At 47.4% G+C, this 27,057-nt stretch overlaps 1 protein-coding gene across 1 annotated transcript in view; it reads right to left on the bottom strand.

Annotated features, from left to right (window-relative positions):
• The window catches only part of LOC126524719 (uncharacterized), a 451,239-nt gene that overhangs the window by 51,725 nt on the left and 372,457 nt on the right, over positions 1 to 27,057 (bottom strand). The window lies entirely within an intron of this gene.

Here is a 27,057-nt window from a genome sequence, read left to right as displayed (position 1 = left end):
GCACTGGTCGTAATGGCACTTCTGGTGTGTCTGCCAAGCAGAAAGAGAATGCGGGCCACTGCCGCTATGACATGCCGAGTGTACTCTAAGATGAGTCGAGTGCGGTCGATAGGATAGTCTTGAAAGGTAAAGTGGGCTCACGGCCGAAGAGGAGATAGAAGGGTGAGTAGCTAGCTGTGTCGTGGTGCGAGGAATTGTAAGCGAACGTGACAAATGTTAGAGCAGTGTCCGAGTCGCGATGATCGGAGGAAATATACATTGCTAGCATGTCAGTTAATGTGCGCCTCAGGCGCTCAGTAAGAAAGGTAGTTTGAGAATGGTAAGCGGTAGTAAGCTTGTGTTTTGTAGCACATGATCAAAGTAAGTTGTCTATGAATTTGGCATGATAGCATCTGCCGTGCTCCGTGAGAAGTTGACGAGATGCACCGTGGTGCAAGGTAACGTCGCGAGGCAAGAAGTCAGCGACATCTGTAGCGGAATTGGTCGGTAGGGCTCTAGTAATAGCATGGCGAGTTGTATTGTCCTTAGCGACGGCAATCCACATATTTTCGTCATGTTATATTGGGAAAGGTCCGAGCAGATCAACACCAACGCGAAAGAGAAGGTCGGCCACTAAATACAAAGGCTGCAGCTGACGAGCAAAATGCACAGCTGGTCTTTCCGGCATTGACACGACTCACACGTGGCAACATAGTGCCGGACGGAGCGGTTTAGACGGAGCCAGAAAAACCGTCACCGCATTCGGTCATAGGTCCGAGTGACGCCAAGGTGTCCAACGGTGGGAACGTCATGCAGTTGCTGGAGTACTATCTGTACTTCGACGGATTCGACGGTTTGACGGTTGGGAGCTCGGGCCCGTAGGGTGGTGATGGATGCATGTTGCGGCGATACAGGATGCCATTTTGTAGCACGAACATGTGAAGAGATGAGAAGATGAAGAGAAGAGCGGTTTAGACGGAGCCAGAAAAACCGTCACCGCATTCGGTCATAGGTCCGAGTGACGCCAAGGTGTCCAACGGTGGGAACGTCATGCAGTTGCTGGAGTACTATCTGTACTTCGACGGATTCGACGGTTTGACGGTTGGGAGCTCGGGCCCGTAGGGTGGTGATGGATGCATGTTGCGGCGATTCAGGATGCCATTTTGTAGCACGAACATGTGAAGAGATGAGTAAGGCGGATCGCAGAGCAGGCTTTCGATAATGTGCTGTAACGATTCATCAGGTCGTTGTTTACCCCCAATGTCGCTCAAGGCGGAGAGTGAAAGAACGCAGATCGGTGCGACATCCACTAAACCGTCCGGAGCATCGACGGGATGACGAGACAGGCAGTCGGCGTCCTGATGTAGACGACCCGATTTGTAGAGCACGGTATATATGTACACCTGCAGCCATATGGCCCAGCGACCGAGGCGTCCAGTGGTGTACTTGAGGGAGGAAAGGCAACAAAGGGCATAGTGATCGGTTGTAACTGTAAATGGTCGACCATATATATATATGTAGGGTGGGAACTTGCCGATCGCCTAAATGAGGGCGAGACACTCCCGCTCTAATCGAGTAATTGCGCTCGGCTAGAGAGAACAGGCGACTGGCGTAGGCGATGACGTGGTTCTGTCCGCATTGGCGCTGAGCTAAAATTGCGGTGATGCCGTAGTCACAGGCGTTTCAGTCGGAGCGGAGGCGACAAAATGGGCGAGAACAGGAGGTGTGATGAGCGGCGTAATGACCTGCAAGAAAGCAGATGCTTGTTCAGAGCCTCAGCAGAAAGGAACGTCTTTCTTGAGGAGGTCAGTCAGGGGACGGGCAATATGGGCAACATTATCCACAAATCTGCGGAAGAGCAAAAAAAAAAAAAAAAGAAGAAACGAAACAAGAAAGCTTCGAAGGTCTTTGACACAAGTTGGTACGGGGAAACTCTGCACAGCTTGAACATTCAGGTCGTCCACTTCTTTCGCGAAATAACATGTGAAGTAGCGCACACCTTGTCTCCGCTGGTTAACGCAGCAGTATGACAGTGCTTTCTTATTCCTTTAATATGCCTAAAGGTATTTGCGGCATCACCAAGGACTACGCTTGCACCTTCCTGTGCAATAAAAATGGCGAATTATGAATATACGTGCGACTTTGGACGACATGTGCTCGTACTTTAAGTTCCGCAGTTTTCCCACCTTCCAAGTGTCGCACCTCTCGCCACAGACGGTGCTGAGGAGCGCGGCACCATTGCTGCTCAGTGCCACCGCGTGTTCACTGGATGCTCTGGCCACTGATGCAGCCGAAGAGAGAAGACGCCTTCAGTGGTGATGGATGCGCCGTTTTTTGTCTGCTGCTGCTCGAACGTCTCTTACCGATCGCGCATCGTGCGTTGACGCAAAAAGTTTTCGACGATGAAGTCTTCCGTGACTATAAAGAAAACAGCTGCACGTAAACTTTACGTCCTGGTCTTCAGTTATGCTAATTCGTGTAGTCATGAAAATGTCGCCTGTATCAACCACTTCTGCGCAAATTTTGAGCATTTATCATGAGCACGTCAATGGAACGAGGCAAATGATCTGTTGTGTAATACGACTTAATTATTTTTGTCCCGGCGCATGATAGCAAGATCACCAGTATCGCGTGAGCGCTCAAGAAATAAAGCCGCAGTTCTGCTCGAGAGGCGAAGCATCGATTGCGAGAGCAAATTAGTACATGGCTATGCCAAGTAAGGATAGTCTAATCTGCCGCACAAACTTTGAAACATTCGCTTGCAAACTGAATAACCAAACATGGTGTCAGCGCGCACAAGTAAACATGAACACATGACATCCGATGAGCGCTGACATTCACAAATTAACTAGCATAGTGTCAGCGTGCACAAGCTAACATGAACACATCACAATCGATGAGCCCTGACAGTCGCTTCGAAAAGGCTGGTGTGAGCAAGCGCGGTAGCAGCACTGAGCGAAGCGACCTTCATGCGGTCTACCACTTCGGCGCAAGAGCGGCGAGAACACGGCGCGCAAAGGTATGAGCCGTCTGCATATCCCTTTGAAGATGCGGCGTTCGCGTCCGCACGCTGCCGTGCAAACTGCGCAATATCTGGCAGAGTCGAAGCCGCCTCGTTCTCCCTGCTCCCGCGTTGCCTCTCCGCTTTCCTCCATATATGGCGCCCGATATTGAACCGCAACCATCAGTTCCCCTTGCGCCCGGCGGGCCTTCTTCCCGTCGCAGGTGACTTTCAATATACAGCCACCCGAAGGGCGGGGGGGGGGGGGGGGGCTGCAGAGGCTGCACTTAGAAGAACGTGCCCCCCTCCTTTCCTACACTCCACCCGGCGCCATGTGCGTGAAGGATGACGGCGCACTTCCTCTCTTCGGTATCAGAATCAGTTTATTCAAGACAAAGCCTTATTGCGCGAGATTGAGCCGCGATCACCGGCTCACCAGCGCGTGCTTTCACTCACGCATACAGGACACTGAGCGCGGCGATTATTTTATTGGTTTTCCTATTTATTCGTGCATGTGTGTGGAACAATCTTGTGAGTTAGCGCTCGTCCTTGTTTTTTCTCGTCTTGTCCTCGTGTCACCGCGCAAAGATTTTATGTGTTTTATTGCCCTTCGACATGACACGGAACCTCACGATTTCGACGACGGCAGAAACGCGCTTGGAGTATACATGTAATTGTTATCGAAATTAAAAAAATAACGACTGAAGATACGCGCGGCAGGGAGAGGGGGGAGGGGGCGAGCTGCCATAAAAAGAAAAAAACAACACAGGGCGGAAGCGTCGCGCGGTATAACAAATATTAGATTTGAGTGAACCGCTGAGCCGTTCAAATGAACCGCTCGCTTCAGCGAGGTGAACTGTTCCGAGCCGCTCACTGAAGTGAGCTGCTTTGCCCATCCCTATTGCTCGGTAGTCAAAAAAATTCAAAAGCGTAGAGGGAGACTGTACAAGAGATCGAAACCTTCAAGAGCGTTGTAAGAGGCGGGAATCATTGCTGCGCATAATTGAAGGATGGCGCTAGTTTTCGTGGCAGAGGAAGCGGCAGAGTAAGTGAAATGCGCTTTCTTCTTAGTGCATTGGTAGCGTCTGTGAGTGAACATACAGAAAGCATCTCCGCGAAGCCTCATGTTGGCGCTAGTAGTACCAGCGCACGAGGCGGATTGAAATAGCAGGGCTATTCTTTTTTACCTACACTGGCTACACTAGAGCAGCTAGTGTAAGAAGTCGCCATTTTTCTTTCGTTGGTGTAGTAAATTGTAGCCCCAATCACCTACACGAAGCTATTTCATAGCACTAGTGCAACATGAAACCTATGCTTTCTACACCTGCTGTTTCATAGGCAGCAGAATAGCGTTGGAAATGCGTGGCATAATTTTCTGTGATACTGTCCGCGCTGATATAGCGACGATATTTAATACGCAGTGCAAAGACGGTAGCGAAGTGCTGGCCTGACCATATGTCACAGAGAAGCGTGGTGTACTCTTCCAAGATAAAATTATTTTACTCGGGTAGTGCGAGCCAGGTTGAGAGGTTAGGAGTTGGGGCCTTTGGGGCCATGCTTTTCGACCAGTTTTCTGGGATTGCGTTGGTCTGCAATGGCGCCGCGGTCATTCAGCACTGCATACGCGTGCCGTCAGGGAAATTATGCTGAAAGCGCGGATGGCGTCCCCCGAGCCAGTGCGTAGAGAGATGACGAAGCACACCTGGAAAGTTTTACTTGGAACTCAGCCGAGGCGGAAATTTACGGAGGAAGGAAATTCCGCTGTATGTGTTTTTCAACGCACGTCGCTGTAGAGGCCCACCAACCAGCAACTGTTAGCTCAAGCGGCATGACGGGGGGCAACCGGCAGTGAGGAACTGGAAACGTTTTCGGTGTTTGACGAAATAAGTTGCTCCCGTAGGGATGGGTGAAAGCAGGCCCAGTCAAAGAACGTACGTATTTGTGTAGTGGTTTTTTGGCCGACGAGAGCAAGCCTTTAAGATCGGGTGCTCGGGATGACACGAGAAAGTGTTCTCGGCGCAGCCCGGTCGGACGCTTTGGCGAGTAAATAAAGGCTGTCCTCCACCAAACCATGGCTGTTCCTTCGCATTACCTCAGGCCCTCGAGCCATCGAGAGGCGCCATCTCGGACAAACACAAACCAAGAGCATCCATGTCTAACTGGCACAGTCGACTTCCCGATCTGCGAAGCGTACAGCGAAGGAGACAACGGAGCCTTGGTGGAGGTGAGCCAGGCCGCCTTTTAAGGCGTTAGTCTGCCATGGCAAGAGAGGCGTGAGTAGGTCCCTGCCTCCAAGGACCTTGGGAGAGTGTTGTAACAGCTTTGAACTGCGAAAATTACCTGAAGAAGCCTACGGGGAAGGTGGCGGACTTACAGCGGAGCGAGAGCGGATGGGAAACGAGCGCCTGCATGTGGCATGTGCGTCTTCACGTGATCAGCGCTTCGACGAGGACAACGTCATCAAGATAACTGCGGCAGCAGAGGGAAGGCTTGGCGCAGTGAACGAGCCGACCACATGGGAGCACCGTGGATCGACTGTACATAGTTGCCGTCGGCAACAGTGTTGTGTCTGAGGGCATGCACTCTTGCAACGCTTTATCGCCCCATCCAGATTCAGCGTCATTGCGAGCCTCGATACTTGTGAAATGGAGAGACGTCGAAGAACACAAGCGAGAGGAGCGGCGAGTCAAGCAGCGAGAGAATCAGGTGGCAGCGAGCGTCACTTCCAATGGTGAGATCCGTCTCGTGCTGTGTTGGTTCTCACCTAAGTGAATTTGCACTCCGTCACACTCTAGGAGCTTGGCAACATGGACGACAAAGATAAAAGCTCGGATGCTAGTGGGAGCTCCAATGAATCGGGTCACACCCACGAGTTGAAACTAGAAATAAAAGCCCTTAGGATTCAGCTTGACAAGACGAAGACGAGTGTCATAGGAAACACGCTAATGAGTTACCAGCCGTCTTCGCTCACATGCCCACGAGCGAAACCATGTTACCGAGGTGGTCTAATAGCGCCGACTCCTTGTTGAAGACACTCCGTATTGCCGAGGAAATGCAAGGTGCTCTTATATTGCGCATGCTCAGTGATACCGTAAGGAGGTCAGTGATTAATGAGTCCTTGTGCGTACGCTTTCTCTCATAGAACTCAATGAGAAGTATACTTGAGCTCAAAATGACTCTTACAAAGTACTGCAGACGATTCCAGGATATAGAAATGGAAACAAGCAAGCCATAGAGTGAGCTACTTCTTAGGTTCGAAATCATGTTCTGCTATTATATACACATCAGAGAAGAGTCATTTGAGCAGCTGAAGGCCATGCTTATCGCGGATAGACTGACGCTAGGAAAGGTGAAACGCTAGGCGCAGGCGAATGGTTTAACGGTGGGCTGGAAGCTTTGACGAAAGCATGACCCAAATGTGAATACAAGCTACCGGGAGACTATGATAGCAAACGAGCTGCCGCATATACAAAAGGGCGACAACATTTTGCGAGTAACTTGCGTACTTGGCGCATGCTGAGCAACGTTTGCGGAGAGTATGGACATATTCAAACGGATTGAAAATGGCTGGGTGACATCAGGCCTAGAAACATATTTCGCGCATAGCCGCAAAAAGAAATGAAGGCGCATGTGAGATAACAACCCCTGTAAAGCACTCTGAGAGGCTCACAAGCAATCCCATGCAGCTTGGAAACAAGCGAAAACAGATTTTCGTTCCGGAAGGTCTGCACAGCTCGCATTGAATCTGGTGCGGGCATCATGTAATTAGGACAAGAAAGGCACCAAGTGAGATCACATCACGGTGCATTTGGTCAAGCTGGTACTGTAGACGCTATGTACATTTCCCTCATCCTCCCGTGTCCTTTGGGCAATGCTGCTCAGCGCGTACCATTGCTGTGTGTAGTGACGAAATCAGCCACGAGCACTGACTTCATACTGCCGTCAGACGAATATGAAAGTCTGTCTCGCCGTAGACGAGTTGGGGCGTGACCTCAAAAGCGGTTAGTGCGGATTAGTGGAGCGCTCGCCGGAGCAAGAGAGTACTATTGCGAGGGTAAACAATGTAGATTCCGCGATCCATACTGGACACGATAACACAGCGCGTCTTGCTGTCAGTGAGGAGCCGAATATAGCCATCTAGGCGGACGCGTTCAACTAGCCCAACGTAGGGTTAGGAGATGAAAAAGAGGACGATGGAAGCAGCGAGATCACCGAATAGGAGGAGGTGGAAAGGACTTCAGAGGACCGAGGAGAGCGGGTTAGCGTTGCTAACATGGGCACCACCGGTGATCCGTTGCAGATGGATCGCACAGCAGAAAAAGAGCGACTTCATGCCAGGGCTCGTTCATCCCTGCATGTGTTTGGAATAAAACTTCAGTTATGATTTAGCGCACATCCTTTTTTTTTCTCAGCCACCACACGACAGGTTAAATAGGAATGAGGCCGTAACATTACGCTTGCTCCAGACAGGCAGCTACCCTAGCCCCGCGGTCCTACATCACATCTACCCAGGTTTATATCCAACAGATGCCTGTAAAGCTTGCGGACAGCGAGCAACGCTGCGACATATGCTGTGGGAATGTGCCGGCAACCACGGTAATGGGACCACGTCCGTTCGCGACGCGTCCGTAATCGCGGCCGTTACCACAGTACGGAAAGCCTCGAGCTCGCTTCTCCCCGACGCCGCCCCAGCTGCGGGGCCCGCCGGGGACCTTCTCCATCGGCGTCGCCACCGCTGGGAGGCGGCTCTGAAAAGTTCAGAGTTGGCAGACCAGCTCTGGGCCGTCCGGCAAGCCAAAGATGCCGCCCGAGTCCAAGGACTTGGAGCCGCCACCTGAGGCCACCACAACGAAACTGCCGGCCATTCATTAATAAAGTTTCTTCTCTCTCTCTCTCTCAGCGTGTCCTCGTGTCTCCGCGCAAACGTTTTCAGTATATCTACTGGGAGTTCTTTTCCGAAAGGACAACTGGAAGCTGAATCGTTTGCAGATGCATGCCACAAGGCAAAGGACAGGACACACGGCACGCTTATTCAGGGCCACCTGTTATATCACCAGGAGTCATTGGGCGACAAACAACATCTGCGACTAGTTGTGCCAAAGCATCGTCACCTTGAAGTATTAAAATAAGCACATGGTAACCCGTGCGACGGTCATTTCTCAAAAAAGAGGAAAAAATACATCAAGTGCTTTGGCTCCATGGCTTCACAAACTTGAGTGCCCAGAACAATTGTCTCTCTTTCGCTGTTTGTCGCGGTATGCAGATAACAGTAAAGCTCAAAGATGTATTTCAGGAGTAATCGATGCGTTGAATCGCGGTAAAAGTACAGTACCACGTATATCGCTAAGCAGTATAGCGTCGAGGTTGCGTAAACATGGCCTGTGCTTTCTCTCTTCTGATAATGAAGGAGGGTATGTGGTATTGACAAGGAACAAATGTGGTAAAACTGCCTTAGAAGCGATTTCGGCCGTCATGTGGTGGTCCTAAAATCTTTCGCTGAAAAAACAGCAGTCCGCAGGAAAAAACCTTTACGAAAAGCTTATGCTTAGTAAGTTGCGGCATACATTGACAATAGCCATGTTTCTTTCTTGAAAGTCATGTTCACCGTGAAAACCAACAAAGTGGAATTCCCCTGAAGGGTGATCGCCTCCGAGAACGGCACGTGCTAGAAATCGGTTGCACTCTTTTTCAGAAGTAGTTAAATTTTCTAACAAATTGATGACCCCTTCCAAATCGAAAATTGTGAAAAGGTGCTAGGTTTTGTAAAATAATTCTCACAAAGATTTTCCGGCCTGCTCGTTGGACATAAAGGATTTGTACTACTCTTTGCCACCAGACAAACTCCTGCTTTGCGTAAAAAAGAGCATTGATAGCTTTGGCTCCCCAGCACTTCACAATGCCGCAGGTATGTCCACAGAAGGTTTTCTTTAATTGCTATGCTTTTACCTGAAGACCACGTATGTTGAATGGAATGATCAGATCGTCCTTCAGAAGGAGAGGATCTGTGTAGGCGCATGCATAGTTCTTGTTCTTAGCTACATTTTTCAGCCAATTGTGACAGACTAATTTTTCACCGCCTCAAAGACTAAATAATCCGCATGTATTTAGATATGCGGACAATTTTTAATTTTAATGCAAGGAAGGAAACATGGTTTTTCAGCCACTATAAATCAGCTGCTAGCGTGTTTCCGCGAATGTTCCAATCCATTAAAATTCACCAATTAAATTCCAGAAGACGGTGTTTTCCGGTTTCTTGATTTGAAGCTTGAACTCACTAATAATAACGTGTGCTCGGAGTACCATCCGAGGGCATGTATACCCCTATTACCTTATCACTCATCCCTTTTGAAGCTTGTTAAAAGAGCAATAGCTGGACAATGCATAGATAACGCCCTGAAGAAATGTTTCACTATATGACCTGAAGCTATAAAAGGCAAGTGACACGACCTCTGTCCGAAGGGTATCCTGACAGTCTAGTATATATAGCTGAGGAGGAGCTGAAAAATGAAACAAAAACAGAAAGATGCTTTGAAGATGGAAATAGATTACAATACCTAGCACCGCCTAAAGAAGAGAGGCAATCGTAGCAATATCGCTGTAGTGCTTGCCGCCCCTGAGAAACTAGGGAAACTTTGCCAAATGACTAATCCTTTCCAGAAAAAGAAAGAGCCGTACACTGTCAAAAATCGTCATCCCCGTGTAATATGCTTCTGGCGTGGCGTATAAAGTTCCCTTATCGTGTGGTTCAATCTATATCGGTCAGACTGGAAGGTTTCTTAATCCAAGGCTTCTAGAACACAGGTAGAAGGTGGGGAATTACCTCGATGGGAATCTTTCTGTACATTGTCATGACTGTGGTATACAGAACAAGAAGCTGTGTAAATCTCGTTCAACATGTGTTGGATAGTAGCCAGAATAAGAATGAGGATGTTAGAGAGATAATTGAAGCAGATTGCATTCGAAAGGCGCGTGTGTCGTGTGTGAGCGCACCTTCTGTTTTTTTTTGTCGTTCAATGAAACAAAGTTTGAGTATTGCCTCCTGATGTCGGCGATTCGGTCTTGTGACGTCCTGAAGGAATGATCCAATTTGTAAACACACGATCAGTTGGAAATACGCGCTTGTGTTGTGTACTCCTCATTGTCCTTGTTTGTGCGCGCTCGACCGTGACCTGAAATTAAAATCGCCGTTTCCCTTTTCCCTTTCTGCTCTCTGCATTGGGGGCGACAGCGGTAGTGAGTTCTGACGGCTTTGCAGTTGCACTTAAATTAAGTATCGTGAATTATCCCCATTGGGTGGCAAATAACAAGTAAGAAAATGTCTTTGCTTTTGAACTTTATTCTCATTACTATTATGTTATCATCTATTAAAATTGGAAAGCTAATTATTTCTTCAGTGTGGATAATTATTGCCACTTTCGGATTAAACTTATGTGCTATTGACACGTGTACTTATATTTATCGGGTGACCATGTTTCGCCGCCTAACAAACGTTATCGCACAGCGCGGGACGCGCCTGCATGTATCCGAAGTTTCTGGAAAGTTATCGATGCTTCTATCCGCTCTCTGTTGTCGCCGAACTTTATGTTATCTGATTTCATCGCCTGACGCGAATGGTGTAGAACTTTGTGGAAGGCACGCGGGTCGCTGCATTTAACAGCTGGAACAGCGACGACAAGCTGCGACATGTCTTCTTCGCATTGGAAGACGCTGCCGGGACGTGGTTCTAGAACCGAGAAGCCACCTTAACAACGTGGGACCTGTTCCGAAGCGGCTTCCTGCAGACCTTCTCAAGCGTCGTACGCCGAGAACGAACCCAAGTCCTACTAGAAACCCGACTGCAGCTGCCTAATGAAACCGACGATCCAACCGCTGGGCACCTCGGATTCTCCCGGACGCTATCGAGGATACAGGAAAAGTATTACTGGCCACGTCTGGCCGCCGACGTTGCCCGTTACGTCAAGATATGCCGAGACTGTCAGCGGCGCAAGGCACCACCGACAAGGCCAGCAGGATTACTACAGCCGATCGAACCTCCTCGTCGACCATTCCAGCAGATTGGGATGGATTTGTTGGGGCCCTTTCCAACGTCAACATCCGGGAATAAGTGGATCGTCGTGGCGACGGACTACCTCACCCGCTTCGCTGAAACTAAAGCGCTACCGAAAGGCAGCGCAGCCGAAGTGGCGAAATTTTTCGTCGAGCACATCCTGCTGCGACATGGTGCCCCAGAAGTCCTCATCACCGACAGAGGAACGGCTTTTACAGCAGAGCTCACTCAAGCCATTCTGCAATACAGCCAGACAAGCCACAGGAGGACAACTGCCTACCACCCGCAGACGAATGGTCTCACGGAACGCCTGAACAAGACCCTAGCCGACATGCTAGCAATGTACGTCGACGTCGAACACAAGACCTGGGATGCCGTCCTGCCGTACGTAACATTCGCTTACAACACGGCGGTGCAAGAAACAACACAGATCACGCCGTTTAAGCTGGTTTACGGCAGGAACCCGACGACGACGCTCGACGCCATGCTGCCGCACGTCACTGACGAGGAAAATCTTGACGTCGCTAGCTATCTCCAGCGCGCCGAAGAAGCCCGACAGCTCGCCCGCCTACGGATCAAGACCCAGCAGCGTACCGACAGTCGACACTACAACCTCCGACGACGCTTCGTCGAGTACCAGCCCGGCGACTGTGTTTGGGTATGGACTCCGATACGCCGACGAGGACTCAGTGAGAAACTACTGCGACGCTATTTCGGACCCTACAAGGTCATCCGACGTGTTGGCGAACCAGACTATGAGGTCGTGCCAGACGGCATTTTGCATTCTCAGCGGCGCCGCGCACGATCTGAAGTGGTCCACGTGGTGCGCCTTAAACCCTTTTACGGACGCTGACGAACTTCCTTATCTTTGTTGTTTTCTTTGCTACGAGTGCTTTTCTTTATTTCGTTTGTTTGCAACATCGGGTCGATGCTTTTTAAGAGGGGGGTATTGACACGTGTACTTATATTTATCGGGCGACCATGTTTCGCCGCCTAACAAATGTTATCGCACAGCGCGGGACGCGCCTGCATGTATCCGAAGTTTCTGGAAAGTTATCGATGCTTCTATCCGCTCTCTGTTGTCGCCGAACTTTATGTTATCTGATTGCATCGCCTGACGCGAATGGTGTAGAACTTTGTGGAAGGCACGCGGGTCCGAACGATCAGTCTGGAACATTCGACGACTGCTCTATAAAAGCCGACGCTCTTGACCCGCTGATCAGATTTTCGACGATCGCCGACTGTGTTCGTCGCTCAAGTTGTGCTATAAGTGTAGCCTGTTTTGTGGGCACAGGTTCGCCCAATAAAATCTAGTTTTGTCTTTCACAGTATTGCTACTGTGTTCTTCAACCTCACCACCACGTTACACTATAATGTTGTGTTCTATAGGGAATCGAAATATTTTATTTGCGAATGCATGTGGTTCCTGAACTGCAGAAATGTCTTGTCTATGTCCTTCGTGATAAAATTTGCAATTCTGATGCTTTATATGACCGTGCTAAATTTACTTATGTGATGTCTAATGTGTCTGATCTAGGATGCGTTGGAAGTTTGGTGTTGAAAGCGTTAGAAGCCATGTTTGCGGTCCAAAGTTTCAGTTAAGGCGTGCCATCATTGTCTTCTCTCTAGTTCAATTTTTGAGACATAACAAGGACCCTCCCAAGACATCATAGTATGTTCAAATTCTTGGATTCCCTCACCCTCGCAGATGCTGCATTGGGGGTCATCATCACTGTCATTCTGTCGGTGTCCTCTTTGCCCACAGTTGGTGCAACGAGAAGGCCGGTCACATTGAAAAGCCGTGTGCCCATGGGAGGCACACCTGGTGCACCTGGGGAAGATGTGGTCGAAGATAGAGCATCTTGACCAACCGATGTTCAAAAACCTCCTATTTCCGACGGCGGAAACACCATTGTGGTTTAGGGCGAAGACGACTGTCGTTCCTTATCTTCCTTTCCAGTTCTTTTTTTATTTCCGTGTCCTCCGGAGTAGAGGACAGATGGTTTTGCGTGATTATTCTTTTGGAGAGGCTTTCTATGTCTGTCTCTTCTTCGAGTCCGACAACCTTGATTTGAAGTCGATTTTCTTTAGGCAACTTGTTGTCAACTTTTTGAGATCAGTATCCTTTTGGAAATGGTTAAAAAGCTTGTTGGACGCTTCTTTTGATGAGGTCGTAACCACAAAACCTTCTCGCCCATTTCTCATCGACGCATCCTGCAATCCAACCGTCACAGGATGAGCCTTCTTTCTGATGAATGCGGCGACTTCATTTTTCTGTAGTGACCCAGATTGGACGACAAGGGCGTAGGTCGGTCTTGGGCTTGCTTCTATCGACACACTTTCTTCTTTTCTGTTAATGAATCCTCCTTTCTTTCCATTCTTTTATTCGAGGACCTACGCTCGAGCTCTTCAATTCTCCCTTTTTGGTACGCAATCTCTTGTGCTTGCTCCATGATGATAGTTTTCATTTTTTACTGTTCTGTGAGGATTGTTACAATCATTTGCGCGACTTTTCGTCTCCCCCCGTTAGGGTGGAAATCCTGTTCAGCGCCTTCAGTGTAGTTTTGTCTACCTTTGAAAGTCTTGAAAAAATTGTCACCTTTGCTGGTTACCGTGGAGATCTGGGAAGCTCTGTCTTCTTAGGGGTTGGCTTGCTATATTTCTTCTCGGTTGCCGTCGTTTTTAGCTTGGTGCTCATTTTCGCCATCCCCTGTGGTCCCTCCTGAAACACCGTCTTCCGGTTCGGTTTCATCAAAGTCCTGGTTTTGCCTTTGTCTTGTTTCATGGGGTCCTTGTTCTTTTGGCTGGGTGCACTCAGTCACACCATTCCCCTTTCTCAGAAGCTCATCCTCATGCACATCCTCAGGAATGTCCTCTTGGGATGTAATTTTCTCCTTCGGTTTCTTTTTGTTTGGCTTGATTTTCTTTGAGCTGCTACTCTGGCTTTCTTCTGACAGCGATTCTCCACCAAATGAAGTGGGGCGGAAGTTTTTGCCATGGGCTCTAAGGAAGAGCTGCCAGCTGGCAGAGTTCGCGAGTTTGTTCACTTTTGGATGCATCGGATTTCTTCTCCTCATTGCCTCAAAGCATTTTGAAGCTTCCAAACTCTAGGCAGCCGTCAACTGCTTGAAAAGCCTTCCCCTCAAGCAAAGGAGGTATGTTTCGCTTCTTTAGGCTGTTAGGAGTCTTGTCGGGCCATTTTTAGCGCTCCAGAGCCACTTTTGGCAAGAACCGGCTATTCCGCCAAATTTAGCCAGACATGACAAAAGGCACGAGCAACACTGTGCGTTCAAGGACAGCTATTCAATTTCTAATTTTTCCGTTGGCTCTACAAGCCCGTTATTTTTCCAAGTTGTTCTTCGTAATTTTCTGAATCGAACGGTATGTTTGGCTTTCTCGTAGACCAAAAACAGGCGAAGTTACAGCCGTTTATATTGCTGGAGGCATAGAGTTTCCTACAAAAATTACTACAGGGAACTCTGGCGCTGCAGTGGTTGTCCTACCATGGGAATGATGGGAAGTACATGGATTTGTCTGATCTTCGTGCTTGTGGATTTAAACGTTCTTGTGGCTTTGTATATTACGCTGTATAAATCTTACTGTCGTATATTTCAGCGCCATCTGTATTCTTCGAAGTGCAGAAGACGCTGGGAGCGCGTACAATTGCTATTAATTGCAATGATTGAGCTTGTCCAGGTGGCCAAATCGAAACGCGCCAAGCGTCTCAAGGCACTGGCATGCCCGCGATTAATTCACAAGGGCGCTTCATTCGCTTGGCGATACATGCGTCCGTGGCCTAATGGTTTCAATATCAGGCTTCTGTGCTAAAGTCCCTGTGTTCAAATACTGCCGTCGGGCAATTTTAATGATGTTTATTTAATTTTTATTACTCAATACACTGTTGAAAATGACGAGTTTACAAAATCACAAAGCCGTTTGAAGCCAAAAAGGACGAAGTTTAGGCAAATCCATGTACTTCCCATATTTCCCATGCTGAGACAACCGCTCCCATTGCAGCTCCCGTAGACACTAGCGCCAGAGTTCCCTCTAGTAATTTTTGTAGGAAACTCTATGGCTGGAGGTACCCAAAGGACATAGCGGCCCCTACTGGTGACAGCCCAGGAAGAGTGACATTTCTTCTTCAATATGAACCCTCAAGAAGGTTATAGCATCCTGTGGTTGAACAAAGAAGTTGCCGGGGTCCCTCTGAAAGCCCTAGAGCACATTTAGTCGGTGGAGTCGGCTTTTCACGTTGTTTACAAGCTCTAAGTAGCTGTGCTGCACCCTTACGAGATGGCAGCACCCATGCCGGCGGGTAAAACACATGTAAACGATGCTTTTTATGCGTTGCATATTGCAGTCACTCAGTTCAGCCCTTGGGCGCGGCCGGGCAGCCACCATTGACCTTTAGCGCAACCACGTGACGTGACTTCACGACAGCCGGAGGAAAAGCTGGGCCCCAACTCGCGCGGCCGCGTGCGGTTGCAGCCACCACCTGACTCCCGCTCCTCCCGCTAGGGGCGCTGCGCCGGCGCGTGACGTCACGGAGGAAAAGCTGGGCCCTAACTCGCGCGGTCGCGCGCGGCCGCAGCCACCACCTGTCTCCCGCTCCTCCCAACTCCCAAATATGCAACGCATTCTTGGGTTACCCAAGCTAAGCCTGGCCATTTTTCACGCGATTTTAGCTCTTTGAAGCGTTCTCTTTGCTCATCAAAGGTTCCTCGTATCTTCGGGCACCTCGGCACTTTCTTTCCTCCAAGTTTGAGCGGCAAGAAGCTTGATTATGCCGTTTTTCACTGGGGTGGTGGTCAAAACAAAGATGGCCGCCAACGGAGCCTAAAATGCTCCGAAAAGCGCTGATATCTCGACTTCTAGGCCCTTTCAAGGGGCGATTCCTGTGTCCAGAGGAGCCTGAGATGTTTATAGAAGAGGAGTACGAAATTTCGGAGTTGTACTCACGTTTTCTTGCTTGAATGATGAAAAAACGGCCGTGGCTTAGCTTGGTTAAGCCTGGTGATTGCGAAGCAATAGTGTGTTATTCTCAGATCAGCTGGTAGTATGGCTTGTGGTAGTCTTGGGTTATGCTAGTGTTACGGCTTACAGTGAATCATCTAAGCACCAGCACGTCCAGGTGCATTTCGGACTTGAGCACGCCGTTGGCGAACGCCCGTATCGAGCTGAAGGACGAGAGGTCCAAGTAGCGCATGACGACGTTCTCGATGCTCGACACCCGCTGAACGTCGGCGGCTGCGAGGAGGCCGCTGCTGATGTCGCGACACGCGAGGATGTCTCGGGCGCCGCGCCGCGCCCTGGTGAGAGGAGCGGAAGTTAGGCCGCCGTTGGTGGCTACCGCCTCGCCTCGCGACGGCGTGAGATAGGGCCCCGTTTTTACACAGCTGGTGTGACGTCACTGTAGGTCACGTGGTGTGACGTCACGCAGCGAGGTCACGCTAAAGGTCAATGGTGCCTACCACCGCCTCGCCACGGAACGGGCTGAAGTGCGACCTAAAGTAGTATTGCTTCGCAATAAAAACCCTCTCCCGGGCGAACCAGTGGCCGCAGGTGCTGGAGCCGACGATGATGATCAACCGGCCTAGACAGCAGGTGTGTACGGTCTGCTTACAACTGGGCCGTCGATCTTTACTGAGGAATGCTCTACACCTGATACCCGCCTCGGAAAGACCAGCGGTGCTACCAACTCAACAACGAAACACGTTTGCAATACACGGTATCAATCCTGCAGGCGCGACCATTCAACTACGGACGCCAACTTTGCATCCCGCGTCAAGGTTCTGCCGACCAAGGACTGGGCGCGTCGGGCACATTAGCAGAGCGAACCAACTGAGAACCAACTGAACTGGTGAAGTTACAGCCGTTTATATTGCTGGAGGTACCCAAAAGACATAGCGGCCCCCACTGGTGACAGCCCAGGAAGAGCGACTTTTCTTCTTCAATATGGACCATCAAGAAGCTTATAACATCCTGTGGTTGTGAAAAAGAAGTTGCTGAGGTCCCTCTGAAAGCCCTAGGGCACTTTTAGCCGGTGGGGTTGGCTTTTCACGTTGTTTACAAGCTCTGAGTAGCTGTGCTGCACCTCTACAATATGGCGGCGCCCATGCCGGCGGGAAAACCACATGTAAACAATGCTTTTTTCACGTGATTTTCGCTCTTTGAAGCGTTCTCTTTGCGGCCCCACTACCCAAGCCAGAGAGGCGCTTGCGGTCCCGATCCCGATCACTGCACCAGCGCCTCCACACTTGGTGTGGCACCGGCTCCCGTTCAGCCAGCAAGAAAGTGCCACGCTAGGCCAACCGAAGAGAGCACCACATCCCAAAGAACAGACCGGCCTCGGCAAGCCACAAATCACTACGCACGAACAAACCTGGCCCCGGGAGTTATGTGGCACCATGGGCCCGCCCAAGCTCTTAGCCCATCCTACCGCCCCCCTCCTGCTACACACAAAACAACCAGCCACATCACTGCTTACTGATCCTGATCCCGACACCCTTCGCGCGGACTTGCGTCGCTAGAAACAGCAGGCCATTGCCGCGGCACGTTAATAGCTCTGACAAGAAATATTAATAATAATAATAATCAGCAGCAGCAGCAGCATTTTTATGTTCACTGTAGGACTAAGGAATTAACGCTGCACTGTTCGAACTGATTCCCAATAGTGCCCACAAATTTCCTAATTTTATCGGCCCACCTAGTCTTCTGCCGTCCTCGACTGCGCTTCCCTTTTCTTTGCACCCATTCTGTAACCCTAATGGTCCACCGGTCATCTAACCTGCGCATTACATTGTCATTAAGAGAAAGAAATGAAGCTGGACAGGTCAATTCAAATATTGCCTATAGCCGTTTGCTCTCTTATAAAAACCACTCTCTTGCTGTCTCTTAACGTTATGCCTAGCATTCTTCATTTCTTCGCTCTTTGAGGGGTACTTGTTCTCAAGCTTCTTTGTGAGTCTCTGTCCATATGTCAGCACCGGTAAAACGCACTGATTGTACACCTTCGTTTTCAATGACAAAGACAAGATTCCAGTCAGGAGCTGACAATCTCCGCCGTATGTGTCTAAACCCATTTTGATTCTTCTGTGAATTTTTTCCTCATGATCAAGGTTCCCTGTGAGTAATTGACCTATGTAAACGTGCTCCTTCACAGACTCTAGAGCCTGACTGGCGATTCTGAACTCTCGTTGCCTTGCCCGGCTATTCACGATTCTATTTGTTTTCTCCACTTTAATCTTCAACCTCAATATTACACTCGCCATGTTAAGGTCCTCAATGATTTTTTGTAACTCGTCTGCAGTGTTGCCGAACAGGGCAATGTCATCTGCAAAACGAAGGTTGCTGAGATATTCAACGTTGACTTACTCCTAAGCCTTCCCAGTTTAATAGCTTGAATACTTCTTCCAAGCACGCAGTGAATAGCGTAAGAGAGATTGTGTTTCCTTGTCTAACCCTTTTCTTTACAGGTATCTCCCTACTTTTCGTGTGTAGAAATACGGTAGCTCAGCAGATATTTTACAATATATTTATGTAGGCGGGCTGTACTCCTTAATTACTTGAAGCCTCTATTACTGCTGGTATCTCTACTGAATCAAATGCTTTTTCGTAATTAATGAAAGCCATATAGAGAGGGTTATTGCACTCTGCGGATTTCTCGATTACCTTAATAATGGCACGGATGTGATCCACTGTCGAGTATCCCCTTCCTGATACGCGCCTGTTCACTTGGTTGACTAAAGTCCAGTGTTGTCCTCATTCTATTGGATATTATTTTGCTGAATATTTTACATAATACGAGGAGTAAGCTATTGGGCCTAAAATTTTTGAATTCTTTAGCGTCTCCATTTTTAAGGAGTTGTATAACCTTTGCATTGTTCCAGTTTTTTGGGGCCATTGAAGTCACTAGACACTTCGTATAAACAGCCGGCAGTTTTTCAAGCATTGTGTCAGCTCCACCTTTAAGTCGACTGTTAATCCACGTTGTCCTACCACTTTTCGCAGTTTCATGTCTTGCAAGGCCCTTCTGACCTCATCGCTAGTTATAGAAGCAGTCTTTGCAACCTGTTTATTACTGCTTCGAATGGAGGTATTTTGGTTTCTCTGGGTGCTATACAGGTCAGTATAGAATTCTACGGCTGCTTTTACTATACCTTCAATATCGCTGATGAAATTACCCTACTTATCTTTGAGAGCATACACCATGGTTCGTCCTATGCCAAGTTTCTTTCTCACTCATTTTATGCTGCATCCGTTTTTACGACTTCCTCAGTCTTTCTGACGTTATAATTCTGAATACCCCTTATTTTCGCCTTGTTATCAGTTTTGATAGTTCCATGAATTCCATATTATCTCTTCAGTTTGACACGCTCATTCTTTGTCTTTTCTTTATTAGGTCTTTTGCTACTTTGGAGAGCTTGCCTATTGGTTGCTTTAGTGTCTTACCGCCCACTTCAATTTCTGCCTCTGAAGCAAGCCTAGTTACGATTTCATTACGGTTACAAGAAATACTGAGCAGGATTACGGAAGCCGTCACCACCATCCGCTCACGTTGTTCGAACAAACACTCCTAGACATCAAGATGGAGCTTCATCATCAAATTCAGTAGATGTTCCAACAGTTGCAGCCACAACATTTTCCCGCACCTTCAACAACATGCAGCAGACAAACTCTACCCTACATACCTACCCCTTCACCCAAAAAGTGATGATGGTGACGGGTAACTGAGATGAAGTTACGAACTGCAGAGGATTGAGGTGTAAGCGGAGTTTCCTGCAGCAGTTCGTTATCCATGTCGCACGACGCACGGGACCTATTGCTCCTCTAAGAAACACAATGACCACCCATACAGTTTGGGCGCTCGTGTTCAAGCGCCTCACGACCTGAACGCACTTGCTCAACACGCAAATCTTCAGTCCGACACTCAAAATATCCCGCAAAATACCACGCGACTGATCCTTAAACTACGCACATTACCGCGCTTGCACCACCACACCTGCCATTAGCTTTTCACCAAATTAAACTACCCAACAATTTAGCAGCTTATATGTAAAGATTTCAATGGCCACCATGTCCCCTAGGGTTACCCTAGAGGCATCCAAAAGGGAACGAGCTGTGGCACCTCATATGCAAGCTGCGCTACACCCTCCTAGTAGATCCCACACAACCGACGTGAGTTGGCAACGGTGCCACGTTCGACACTTTCCCGGACCGCGCTATGGTCAAAGGGATCGGAGCACGCAGCCAGCGGTGCACAATCAACTAAATCCTCAGCAGCAACCATTGCGTGATCGACATCGCTCTCCCACTCGAGAATGCACTCAGCTCAGAGAGAAAAATAAGACTCACGGACAGGCATCAGTTCCGACAGCGGCCCGCGTTCCCTCTCCGGTTGCTCTCTTGAATCTACCGCCGCCTCGGTCATCGACGATGGCGAAGAAATCAAAATATTTTCTTCTACGTTTTTTCCTCCTGCTACCGATGCTGGTTGCGTCCGAAGGGTCCGCAGTGGCACTCGTTGCACAACACTATGGAAACGTGGCGTAGTACTGTGCTTGCACCTTGCGCAAGCACCTCCGATTTCATACCTCGCAGCCTTGGTTGTCCTAAGCGTTACTTATCAAACAGAGCATAGTTCGGCAAAGGTAACTTTTTCTAAGCACGGGACGCCCCCTGCGTCGCAGCCCGAAGCCGCTGTGTGACAAGGCTGTCGGAGGAGTTGCATACAAAGCAGTCGACACTGTGGAAGCTAGAGAGATTTCTTGCAGTGGCTTTTTTTATTCGCACTTAAATATGGCTCGAAGTTTTTAAAGCAAAAGTGTTTGTAAGCGCGTCGAGCCAAGTTTCGCCATCGTCAGCAGTTTGACCATTTGACCGCAGGTGGACCGTAGCCTTAGCAATGCATCACGTGACTCGCCGCGCCGAGCTCCAGTGCCACCGCCTTGGCGCATGCGCTCTCCGCAGCTGGCTCGCCGCCTGACCACGTGTTTCGCCGTGCGCCTGGCTAAGAGGAGCACCGCGCTCGCCTAGTCGAGCGAGCTGGCCCCGAACACTCTCAAGTTCAACAAATGGCCACAGAGGGCGAAAAAATCAACCGCACGGCACTGCTAAAGAAACAGGTATAGTACACCAATTAAAAAGATTCCCCACTGAGCGTATTCTCTCCCGCTAGAGGTGCCGTAGTAAGCGCAATTTTAACCTCCAAAATTGCTTTAACAGTAAACGAAGTGTTTTTATTACATGACACAGAGTACAAAATTATCATTCCTAATTTACATTGAACTATTTATTACCAACTTTGCTGCGTTTTTGCCAATTTAAACGCGAAATAGCGTTCAGAATCATTGACCTCCCACATGACCTCTGCGCTGGATTTAAAATTTTTACCGGTATGTTCACGTGCACCGCAGGTACGGATTATTTGGTTCATGCATCGGTTGGTTATTTTGTGCTAACCAGAGTTTATTGCGCTTCGATATCTCGCATTTTTTTACTTCGGGTGTAAGCCCGAAAGCTAGGTTTCAGTCGTGAGCCATGTGGAACACGTCTGCATCGAAATGGGGAGCCGAATCTTGCTGCGACTGGCGCAGAAATACCGGTGAATTGTTTAACATCGCTGCTTCAATCACTATGTAATACATTCATCTCGGTAACTTATAGGCGGATGCAAATTAACGAACTAGCTGCTGCATTACATATGGGCAGTCAGGACCCTCCGTTGCTGTTTCCGAAATAAACTTTCAGTTGCGAGGCCATCGTTATACACACTCACGTAAGAGAAAGCGATATTGGAACGCGTGTCACATTTTTGATCTCGTTGTAGGCGTAGCCATGGGTGACAGAGTAGCCTTATCAATATATATTTTTTCGAATCCGCCAGCAACTTCTTTCGTCCACAGAGCCGAATAACCATTTGATAAACTGAAACTAAAATACAGAATTTAATGTTTTAAACAGTTGCACGCATGATAATTCACCCATATTTTGTACCTGTTTGTTCATAATGTACTTGCTGTTCAGTTTGGTTTATCTCAGGGCATTTATTTTTGCAGCAGTGAAACGGTGCACCACGTTCATGCAGAAAAAGAATGCATCATTTCTAAAAGCTTCATGTCTTTCATCTGTTCGTATCTGAAACCAGCAGTGTGATCTCTTCTAGTGTTTAAAGCAGCGCACAAATGCTCTAATCTGTGATCTTAATAATTCTTAAGCTGTTGACATGCATTGTAGTTAGGCAGACAAATTTTACGGAGAGTAACAATATTTATTTACCATACTGCGTAAGCACCCTAGAACAAACCGTGCACATTTGCATGTGTTCTGTAGTCACGAACCATTAGAATGTATATGTCACACCATTTCGTATTTTATAATGCAAAATTGTGCTTATTCAATTTCTGATGCGGTCAAAATTTCTATTCCCGACATGCAGTAATGAGGACGGCATCAGTATAAAGCAACACACTCCATGCACTACACAGAAGCTGCTGCCTGCCACAACAAGGTCATGGTGTGGACTTTGGCTGCTACTACAACGTAAACACCTGGTTCAGAAATGAATACGCTTGATATATGCTGTATTGGCTTGCTAGTCTTGAGATACATGTCATTTCCTTCTGGCAGATGATATGAACGTTTCTTCCTCTTTACAGTTCAGTGTAATTGTTTCGAACATAAAAGAAAACACTACATTAGTTTGCATAATCTCTGCTGTATCTCATGTGTCACTGTTCTGCCCCAACAAAGTCTGTGACAAGTACATCTTGGTCATCACTGGAGCTCCCATCTACACCAACAGGAAGGGGCTGGAGCTGAATTCGCAATGCTTTACAACACGAACAAAGAAGCTATTCCAGAATTATTTGGATGACAACTGCAACCGACAAACAGCTAACAATAAAACGTATTCTCAACCGTTTACAAATAATTGGTAACAGCCTTTACAAAAGATTGTAAGTCAGTACATTCTACTATATCATGTGGCAAGTGTTCCAATCGTCTATGCTTCGAACCAGGAACGAATTTTTGAAGGATGCTGTTCTATAATTAAGTGGTTTCATATGTTTTGGTTGCTTTGTTCTGGGGTTGGCAGGCTCTATAATGTGATGTCTTTTTCTAAGTCTACTTTATAGTCTCCGTTTAATACGTGAAAAAAGAACGTCAGCCTGTTAAGCTGCATTTTTCGCTTGACAGTCATGAGGCCAACTCTATTTTTAAGTTCGGTGACGGACTGGGTTCTAGTGTATGTGTTAAAAATAAAGCTCAAGGCCCTGTCTTGTACGCCCTCACATTTTAGTGCGTTTTGTTGAGTGTACGGCTCCCAAACGTGGCTTGCATAAGTCAGTACAGGAAGTACAGTCATGTTATAGGCCATTGCTTTTACCTCTGGGGTGGCGTCGTGAAGTTTTCGTCGTAGTGACCAAAGTGTGCACATGGCCTTATTGACACGTGTACTTATCTTTATCGGGCGACCACGTTTGGCCACCTAACAACTGCTATCGCGCACCGCTGGACGCGCCTGCATGTAAAAGAAGTTTCTGGAATGTTATCGATGGTTCCGTCCAGTCTTTCACCGCAACTTGTGTAATCTGATTGCATGTATGCGCGACGCGAATAGTGTAGAACTTTGTGGAAGACACGCGGGTGCCATCGGTTAATCTGGAACATTCGACGACTGATCTATAAAAGCCGACGCGCTTCACCCGCTGACCAGATTTTCGACGATCGCCGACTGTGTTCGCCGCTTTCGTTGTGCTATAAGTGTAGCCTGTTTTGTGGGCACAGGTTCGCCCAATAAAATTTAGTTTGGCCTTTCACAGTATTGCCACTGTCTTCTTAACGTCACTACCACGTGACATTATAACAGATGATGTCGACATGTACCGACCAGTTAAAATAATGTGTGAGATGAACTCCCAGGTATTTAAATTCCTGAACCTCAGCTAATTCGGCTCCGCTAATGCTGTAGGGAAAAATTAAAGGATATTTTTTACGCGTCATACGTATACAAACAGTTTTTGATGCATTCAATTCCATTTGCCATATATAATGCATATATAATATATAATGGTGTCATCTGTATATATAATGGTGGCATCTGCAAAATGCTTGATGATTATTTGCGGCAAAAAACCTGCTCCCATATCACTAATATAAATGGAAAAAAGTGAAGGGCCATAACAGATCGTTGCGGCACATCCAATCGAGCTGGTTTATTTGTACTGCAAACAGAATTTAATGAAACAAATTGTTGCCTTTCTGACAAGTATGCCTCAATCCATTTTAATAGCTGGGTATTACATAAGAAATGAGACAGCTTCATAAGCAGCTTTCTATGGGATATTCTGTCGAATGCTTTGCGGAAATAGGTAAAAGAACATATCTATTTGACCCCTTCCATCAATACATTAACCGATTTCATGCGTAACTTCAGTGAGAATAGTGACTTGTGGAGTAGCCTCGACGAAAGCCATGCTGGTTTTTACCCAAAATGTCGTGTTTTTACTCCTTCGACAAATTTAGTTAGGTGGGCAGTTAGGGTGTGCTCTAGCGTTTTGCAAGATGTACTTGTCCGAGAGATTGGTCGGTAATTAGTGACGTCATATTTGGAACCCTGTTTGTGAATCGGTACTACCTTATCCCGCCTCCAGTCTCTCGGAACGTTGCCAGATTCTAGAGACTTATTATACACATCCGAAAGGAAGCATGAGCACCACTCGGCGTATCCTCTTAAAAAAGCGTTAGGAATTTGATCGGGGCCAGGACATTTTTTCTCATCTAGTTTAAGGAGCAGGTTCAAAATTCCGCCTTGTCTAATAGTTGGTTCAGATATACAGTGCCTAATTGAATGTACTGTTTAGGGTGTAGAACCATCATGCCGTGTGAAGACCGATTCAAAATATTCATTAAAGAGGCAAACCATTTCAGAGCTGTTCGTGATAGTCTTATATTCACTTGTCAGAAATTGAATGCCGGATTTGGGCCCGGAAAAGTACCACCAAAACTGTCCCAGAGAGGATTTATTAAAATTGGTAAGTGTTGTATTCATGTAATAATGTCTCGCTTTATTAATTTTTATTTTAGGTTCCTGTGAAGCGGAATGAATTCAATGACGTGTTCTTGTACAAAAATTTGTAGACCTCATTCGTTTCAGGAGACGCTTATTATGAATTATTTTCCGTGTAATCCATGGGTTTTTTCTGGTAACTTTCTTGGGGCGCTTGGAAACAAATAGCGCTATTGATTTGAATACCACACTTTTAAACTTCTCCCAAGCATCATTTACTGACGTAGTATTCAGCGAAATGAAATGGCTGAAATCATCATAACCTTCCTCTAAATGGTCCAATGCTGCAACATCATCTGCTTTAGAGAAATCGGAGACTAGCAACGTTTTATTCTTTTCTGCTCGGGTATATGTGGTAGAGACATACGTGATCACCATTTCGTGGTCAGAAATCCCGTCTAAATCTTCACACCAGTACTTGGATTGTGTGACAGACCTGCTTAGGAACACCAAATCAAGTAGTGATTCTCCCGATTCGTGGGTTCGTGTGGGCATAGTTACTATTTGGGTTAAGTCAACGGAAAAAGTCAGATTCAGAAGAACCCGAGACACGGCCTGATCATTTTGACCTTCCCATAATATACCCAGTCAATATTTGTCTAATTAAAATCTCCAGCCATTATCATCTTACAGGTGCTGTTGCCAAACTTTTCACGTACGAAATCATTCAGCAATAGCATGTATTCTTCGGAGGTGCCAGGGGGGCGATATACTGCAGCAATTACAAAATACATACCACTGATCTGTAGTACCCACAGTACACTCCAGTTCTTGAGGGGATGAAATTTCAACAAAGACCATTGAATTTTTATAAACAATAGCAACACCGCCTCCTCTGGATCCTCTGTCTTTGCGACAAGCCGTATAGTTCGGAGGACGGAAATCAGCACTTTCAATTGATTTATTTAACCAAGTTTCAGTTACAATTACAATATCCGGTTCATGTTCCAAGAGGACAGCTTCCAAAAGTGAAGATTTGTTGCATATGCACGGAGCATTGAGGTTTAAAACTGCTAGTCTGTCAGGGACACTCGTGACTGCTGTCAGAGCTGCTTCCCCTCTCGTACGACTTTTCTCTGCCGCCTATGTTGCTACTTTCGTCATGACGACGCGGATCCCGACAGGGCCTACGAGTGGAAGTATCGTCATCTCAGTGATACGCCTGGCCGTCCACATAAAGCATGTCATAAACTAGGCGCACTCACTTCCCACTCGATTTCTCATTTTTAGCGCTTTCCCATAGGCACCTTCTCCTGTGCACCACACTCCTTTAGAAGTCATCGCTTATTGAAACGTTCATGCCTTTCAACTTGGGACAGTTGCGCATAATTTCCTGTTTTTCCGTGAAGTCGTACAGCCGGAAAATAACTTCTGCTTTTGATTGCTTTTTTCCAAGACGGTGAATGCACTCTATGCTCCGGGGAGAGGTACCAATCACAGAAAATATTTTGTCCTGCATCAGTTTCGATAAATCTGCGTGTGTTTCATCGTCTTGTTTAGGCAAACCGAAGATGATAGGGTTATTGCGGCACTGGCAATTTTCCATATCGTCAACTTTTCTAGATAGCACTGTGACTGTTTCATTCAGACGAGACATCGTCCGCTGTGTGTCATCAAGTTTAGAAAAAGAAGACTCAAGTTTAGTTAAGCGGTCTTCAATAAGTGTCATGGCGGTACCATTTTCTTTCATTTCTTTTTGAACTGCTCTCTGATCACGTTTAATGTCACTTAATGTCTTGCTCTGGTATTTCAACATTTGCAAAATCTGTTCATTGTTTTCATCTGTAGTCAAACCAGGACCCGGATTTAATTCGACATCACCACTTGTGATAAGCTTGAGACATACAGACCAACAATCGCATTCAAGCAGCGCTAGGGTGCGGGGTCATATGACTATATTATATATATATATATATATATATATATATATATATATATATATATATATATATATATATA

The sequence above is a fragment of the Dermacentor andersoni genome, chromosome 3 (genome assembly GCF_023375885.2).
Source record: "Dermacentor andersoni chromosome 3, qqDerAnde1_hic_scaffold, whole genome shotgun sequence".
In the NCBI taxonomy this organism is placed as follows: domain Eukaryota; kingdom Metazoa; phylum Arthropoda; class Arachnida; order Ixodida; family Ixodidae; genus Dermacentor; species Dermacentor andersoni.
This window is presented reverse-complemented; position numbering and strand designations above follow the sequence as displayed.